Source organism: Papio anubis, chromosome 14 (assembly GCF_008728515.1).
Source record: "Papio anubis isolate 15944 chromosome 14, Panubis1.0, whole genome shotgun sequence".
NCBI classification, from domain to species: Eukaryota; Metazoa; Chordata; class Mammalia; order Primates; family Cercopithecidae; genus Papio; species Papio anubis.
The window spans coordinates 47,580,831-47,587,339 of NC_044989.1; positions in this window are offsets into that span (position 1 = coordinate 47,580,831).

Sequence of the window (6,509 nt, forward strand, 5' to 3'; positions counted from 1 at the left end):
GCCTCTCCCTCTTACATATTGTGTGTGTATTTATTTTATTTTTACAGAATAAAAATCAACCTATTTCCATTTCACTACATATTCTTCAATCTAGTTTTTAGTTGCTGTGATCATTCGTCATGTGGATGGACATCACTTAACGCTATTAGTCCTAGATCTTTCAACTCAGCACACTTGCATGCAACCCTTTGTCTGTGTAAAGTGCTTCTGCGTTAGGGAAGAGAGGTGAGAAAACCAGGGTCTCTGTCCTTCAGGGGCTCCCTAGCACGTGTGGTGATTCTCAGCCTTGAATGCATTCTAGAACCATCTATGGAGCTTTTATTTTTTTTATTTTTATTTTTATTTTTATTTTTATTTTTTTTTGAGACGGAGTCTCGCTCTGTCGCCCAGGCTGCAGTGCAGTGGCGTGATCTCGGCTCACTGCAAGCTCCACCTCCCGGGTTCACGCCATTCTCCCGCCTCAGCCTCCGAGTAGCTGGGACTACAGGCGCCCGCCACCACGCCCGGCTAGTTTTTTTTTTTTTTTGTATTTTTAGTAGAGACGGGGTTTCACCGTGTTAGCCAGGATGGTCTTGATCTCCTGACCTCGTGATCCACCCGCCTCGGCCTCCCAAAGTGCTGGGATTACAGGCTTGAGCCACCGCGCCCGGCCCATCTATGGAGCTTTTAAAAGATACCCGCCACTCCATACCTCAGATCAAGTATCTCTGAATTCCTGTAGCAGGAGCCCAGCATCAGTGATTCCAGTGTCCCATTAAGGTGGAGATCTCAGGACCCAAGGGCACAAGCTCCCATCACAATATGCTCAACACCTGCTGTCTCTGCAGCTCCTCTCCTGCCTCCTGTGCCTGGAGGCCAGACAGCTATTCCCTGGGTCTACCAGACCACAGAACTCTTCGGACAATGAATTAACCCTTTGGGTTCTGTACATATGCTCTGCTAACTTCAGCAGCAATGGTCTCTGGGCCTTCCTGCCCATGTGGATGGTTCTGTTCTTCCAGCCCTTCTCTCTGTGTTTTTAAGTGGAGGAAAGAGGCAGGATATTTAGTAAGTAGTTCAAGACAAACATCACAGGTATGGGAATCAGAAGACCAGGGTGTTAGGCCTCCCTTGGAGCCCATATAACCCTGGCCTAGCCACGTGGCCTCTCTGGAAGATGGCAAAACAACAAACAACTAGCTTGCTCTCTTCAATACTTGTAAACTGGTGGGTCAGTTCTGAGTCTCCAGGGGATTCATCAAATTGGAAAGTGACCACAGCACCTCTGGTCCATAAAGGATTTGTGCCTCTGTACAAATCCAGATGAATGCTGGATTCCAGCAGTCCCTCAGCTGCGTATTCTCATGCAATGGACAACTTGAACAATGCCTGGCCTGAAACGACCTTGCTTTAAGTGATGTTTAACTGACAAAGAAAGCACTGGGCCTGTATCTTCACCTGAAAGATGATGAAGAGACTGCAAATGGGAAAGAGTGGAGGAGAGACAAGAGGCTCCAAGAGCTACTACTGCAACTCACCCAGCTTCACGTGGCTCCCGGGGAAGACTGGGAAACTCCTGCGGCAGACTACCCCTCGCGCCCTCCCAGCAATCCACAGGGCCCGAGAGCTGCTTTCTAAACCCTGCAACACAGGCTGGCTTGCTCACATTCATAGCTTTACACAGAGAGACTGCGAAACTAAAAATGTGAATTAAACAGATCCACAGCAGCTATAGATCTTACCCTTCCTGAAATGGGGCAAGGCCCATCTGGACATTTATGAAATTGGGCAACTTTGCTCTGAGACACTTCCATCCCCACTTTTATCTCCCTCCTTTATACCCACTTAACCTTTGTGTGTGTGTGTGTGTGTGTGTGTTGTTGCTTTTTTTTTCCGAGACAGAGTCTGGCTCTGTCGCCAGGCTAGAGTGCAGTGGCATCATCTCAGCTCACTGCAACCTCTGCCTCCCAGGTTCAGGCAATTCTCCTGCCTCAGCCTCCTGAGCAGCTGTGACCATAGGCACAGGCCACCACCCCTGGCTAATTTTTGTATTTGTAGTAGAGATGCGGTTTTACCGTGTTGGCCAGGATGGTCTCGATCTCTTGACTTCGTGATCCACCCGCCTTGGCCTCCCGAAGTGCTAGGATTACAGGCATGAGCAACAGCGCCCGGCCTAACCTTTTTGGGTTTTTTTTGAGACAGAGTTTTGCTCTGTCGCCCAGGCTGGAGTGCAGTGCCACGAACTCAGCTCACTGCAGCCTCCACCTCCCGGGTTCAGGCGATTCTCCTGCCTCAGCCTTCCAAGAAGCTGGGACTACCACCGTGCACCACCATGCCCAGATAATTTTTGTATTTTTAGTAGAGATGGGATTTCACTATGTTGGCCAGGCTGGTTTCCTGACCTAAGGTGATCCGCCCACCTCAGCCTCCCAAAGTTCTGGGATTACAGGTGTGAGCCACCGCACCCAGCCCCACTTAACCTTTTAAATGCCCAGTGACTCTGGCTCTGTCCTTCCTGTGCTCCCTCCCTTCCTCCCTCCACCATCTCACCCTCATCCCATTCCCACGCTACCCCTTCCAGTTAGCCCGAAGAGTTGTTGGAAAAACTATAGACTTCACAATCGAACAATCTGAATTTAATTCCTTACTAACTCTGTGAACTTGGACCAGTTATAAAATCCCTTTGAGCCTGTTTCCTGATCTATGAAATGGGGATAAAGATATTTAGCTGATATAATCATACTTAGCTGATAGGGTTGCTGTGCTAATTATTTAAATTAAAAGTACTTAATAAATGCAAGTTCTATATTTTTCTTCGGAAAGAGTCTGCTCTTATTTAAGTCTCGATATAAATTTTATTTTATTGTTATTATTACTTTTTGTTTTGAGATAGAGTCTTGCTCTGTTGCCCAGGCTGGAGCACAGTGGTGCGATCTCAGATCACTGCAACTTCCACCTCCGGGGCTCCGCGATTCTCCTGCCTCCGCTTCCCAAGTAGCTGGGATTACAGGCATGCACCACTACGCCTGGCTAATTTTGTATTTTTTAGTAGAGACGGGGTTTCTCCATGTTCGTCAGGCTGGTCTCGAACTCCCGACCTCAGGTGATCTGCCTGCCTCGGCCTTCCAAAGTGCTGGGATTACAGGTGTGAGCCACCGCACACGGCCTACATTTTATTATTAAAAATCATCTTTTTTTGCCGGGCACCATGGCTCATGCCTATAATCCCAGCACTTTAGGAGGCCAAGGCAGGTGGATCACTTAAGTTCAGGAGTTTGAGACCAGCCTGGGCCAACATGTCTGTCTCTACTAAAAATATAAAAATTAGCCAGGAGTGGTGACACACAACTGTAATCTCAGCTACTTGTGAGGTTGAGGCAGGATAATGGCTTGAACCTGGGAGGAGGAGTTTGTAGTGAGCTGAGATCAGGCCACTGCACTCCAGCTTGGGCGACAGAGAGAGATTCCATCTCTCTCTCTCTATATATATATATCTTTTCTTCTGTGTTTTTACTACAAAAGCAAGGCATGTTAATTTGCTGAAAACCCAAAGAAGCAAAAAGAAAACATAAAAAAAACCATAACCCTACCATCAGCACATTTACAATAAACACGACTTGTTGAGTAGTATAAGCTAGAAAATGTGATCAGCCCATGATGTTATTTTTAAATTTAATCCTCACAACCTTATAAAATAGATACTATTTAAATCACCATCCAACATGTGATTAAACAAGGCCGGGAGCAGTGGCTCACACCTGTAATCCCAGCACTTTGGGAGGCCGAGGCAGGCAGATCACTTGAGGCCAGGAGTTCAAGACCAGCCTGGCCAACATGGTGAAACCCTGTCTCTACTAAAAATACAAAACTTAGCTGGACATGGTGTAATCCCAGCTACTTGGGAGGCTGAAGCAGGAGAATCACTTGAACCCAGGAAGTGCAGGTTGCAGTGAACCAAGATGGCACCACTGCACTGCAGCCTGGATGGCAGAGTGAGACTGTCTCAAAAATAAAAATAAATAAAAAAATTTAAAAATTTAAAAAAATATACGATTAAGCAAAATTTCAGAGAGGTTAGGTATCCTGCCCAAGTTCACACAGCCAGTGAGGAGCCCAGCTGGGATTTGCACCCAGGTCTGTCAACTTGAACTGTAAGGATTTATTCCCTATTTAGAGGCTTGTGTTTTGTTTCTTTTTTTTTTTTTTTTTTTTGAGACGGAGTCTCGCTCTGTCGCCCAGGCTGGAGTGCAGTGGCCGGATCTCGGCTCACTGCAAGCTCCGCCTCCCGGGTTCACGCCATTCTCCGGCCTCAGCCTCCCGAGTACCTGGGACTACAGGCGCCCGCCACCTCGCCCGGCTAGTTTTTTGTATTTCTTAGTAGAGACGGGGTTTCACCGTGTTAGCCAGGATGGTCTCGATCTCCTGACCTCGTGATCCACCCGTCTTGGCCTCCCAAAGTGCTGGGATTACAGGCTTGAGCCACCGCGCCCGGCCTGTTTCTTTTTTTTTTGTTTGAGACGGAGTCTCACTCTGACACCCAGGCTGGAGTACAATGGCACAATCTCGGCTCACTGCAACTTCCACCTCCCGGGTTCAAGTGATTCTCCTGCCTCAGACTCCCGAGTAGCTGGGATTACTGGTGCGTGCCACCATGCCCAGCTAGTTTTTGTATTACTAATAGAGATGGGGCTTCACCATGTTTGCCAGGCTGGTCTTGAACTCCTAGTCTCAAGTGATCCGCCTGCCTCGGCCTCCCAAAGTGCTGGGATTACAGGCATGAGCCACTGCGCCCAGCTATTTAGAGGTTTTCAAGGAGCTGAGAGGGTATTTGGAAGCCGAGAGCTGTTTCTGGGGCCCAGAAGTATCTATCTTTCAGCAGCCTCCACTCAGGAGTTCCCTGCCTGGCTGGCTATCCCTGGCCATCCCTGGCCACACCCACCTGCCCGCCAGTCTTCCTCAGTTGCATCATCCTTACTGACTGCAACAGCAATATACTTGCTTGTAGCCCTGTGGGGGCTACTACAGAACACAGAGACTTGGCTGGTGAGGCTGCTGACACAAGAGCTAGAGGCTTTGCTCTTTTTTTTTTTTTTTTTTTTTTTTTTTTGAGACAGAGTCTCACTCTGTCGCCCAGGCTGGAGTGCAGTGGTACAATCTCAGCTCGCTGCAACCTCTGCCTCCTGGGTTCAGGTGATTCTCATGCCTCAGCCGCCTGAGTAGCTGGGATTACAGGTGTGCGCCACCACGCCAAGCTAATTTTTGTATTTTTAGTAGAGATAGAGTTTCCCCATGCTGGTCGGTCTGGTCTCGAACTCCTGATTTCAAATGATCCGCCTGCCTCAGCCTCCCAAAGTGCTAGGATTACAGGCATTAGCCACCAGGCCCAGCCCCATCACTACTTTGTAAAGTGACCTAGGGCAAGTCCCTTGAGAGTCCCCGTCTCTCATGGAAATAACAGCAATTAGTTTTTCCTGTGGTTCTGAAGGAGGTAAAGTATTATATACAAGACCACCCAGATAGTTTAAATGCCATATAACATGGAATATAATGTTACTGAGATAACTAAAGGCAAAAATAATGTGTATATAACATGCTTACAATGTTCAAAGGGTAGTTGACCATTTTAGATTTGAGAACACACACAGGCAGACCCATCAATACCCGAGGAACACCTTAGTCACAGATAGGCAAATGTGTATTCATCAGAAAATGTACCTGACATGTAAACCCAGAACAGGTAAGTTTGATGTGGCAGTGGACGGAGGAAAGCTGGGACCCTGAGGTTAAGACTGAGATTGGGCTGGAGTCAGGAGAGTCTGGGCTGAGGGTAGTATTCCCACTTATTATGGGATCCAGTGGGCCCCTTCACAGAAGAGGCTGAGTTTCATATTCCTGGTCTATCTGATTTGAAGAGTTCCTGGAACCTGAGGAGTCACCCCACAGGCTTTGTCTAAGGACTATTTGCAGCTCTTTGAACTTCAGAATAGGAAGACTAAAGTGAGAAGTCAGAGCAGAGAGTAAGCCAAGGCTACTTCAAACGCTCAAAACCAGGGGATGGGTCCTACTGCTTTCCACATGTGAGCATGGCCAGCCCAACCAGCCCAGAGCCCTCAAAGTCAAGCCCCTCACTGGTCAGCCTCATGGCATTCTTGATCTAATGCCCTGTGGCTTTAAACAGCCAGCTTCTGCAAAAGGAATAAGAAAGTCCTGTATTTCTTCTGGCTACAGGCTCTTTAAAACAATGCTGTTTCTGTTTCAGATGATGATCCCCTGAAATGACCTGTGCACTCCTGAGACTTGTCACATGCCCAGTCAATAACAAATTGACCAACTGACATTCTTAAAGGCACCACTGAAGACCCAGTGCTGGGTTGGACCTATGGGGAGACCCAGAGGTTCATAACTCTGTCTCTGCCCTCAAGGTGTTTAGCATCCACGGATTTGGGTGGTATTTGAGTCACTTTGGACCTCACCATGGACACAGGAAAAAAATCCAGGAAATGTCTTCCTCAGTGTCAGCCTGAGCAAAA